Genomic DNA, 997 nt, shown 5'->3' on the forward strand with positions numbered 1-997 from the left:
AGAAAAAATAGCTCAGAGACAAATTATAGTCTGGACACATTTGACAACCATTAAGAACACTTTCAGTTCTCAAGTGACAGCAGTGTGCTCTCAGAAGCTTCTGGGGGAGCACTTGCCCCAGCACAACCCAGCACCCATCGAACCTTGTTCAAACAGCCAGTTCTTGGAACGTGGTAATTCATACTGCAACTGTTCTGGGTATAAACCATGATTCATGCTTTAGTTCTAGTAAAGGAAAAAAGAAAAAAAAAAACCCACAATCCTACAGTTTCAAGATAAAATTTTAAGTATTGTTTGATAAGCATGAAATAAATTGAAAGCTTACCAAAGGTTCCCTATGCAGGGTAGGCTGCACGCCTGTGAATCACCATGTTTGTAACAAACCAGCATTTCTCTCCCCCCGCTTACAGGGCAGCTTATCATGACAGAGACCGATTTGGACGTCTCCATCACCACGCGTTCTCTGAGGTGCCCGCACTCAACGCAACTCAACAAGTGACCTCAGTGCTGCAGGACTTCAGCATGAGCACTAGCGTTAGGGACAGATGAGCTAACTAAGGGCCAGCTACCACTAAATGCATGCAGCTACATTTCATGATATCGCTGTTCTTAAGGACATGATTAAGAACAGCCTTGGCCTCACACCGGATTAACCGTGCTTCCCTAGTAAGAAATCACATCTCCCTTTAGCTCGGCGTTATCGAGAGCACACACAAAAACAGCAGGCACTGAGCCGCGGCTGGGCACCTTACGTCGTCGAAAGAACACGGTCCAACTTGTTTCGAATCTAATTAGCTATAGCTGCGTTATTTATTACCAAAATTAGGCCCGATACCGGTGCAACGCATCGCACCGAAAGCCCTAAGGAACGGACAGAAGGTCGCACGCGAGTTCGCAGACTTCTAAGCGACCGAGCTCTGCGAGCTGTCCACCGGGCGGCAGGACGGCGCGCTTCCCTCAGCGCCGAGCCCAGCAACGGGGCCAGCAGGGTGGCAGA

Source organism: Meleagris gallopavo, chromosome 7 (genome assembly GCF_000146605.3).
Source record: "Meleagris gallopavo isolate NT-WF06-2002-E0010 breed Aviagen turkey brand Nicholas breeding stock chromosome 7, Turkey_5.1, whole genome shotgun sequence".
NCBI lineage: Eukaryota > Metazoa > Chordata > Aves > Galliformes > Phasianidae > Meleagris > Meleagris gallopavo.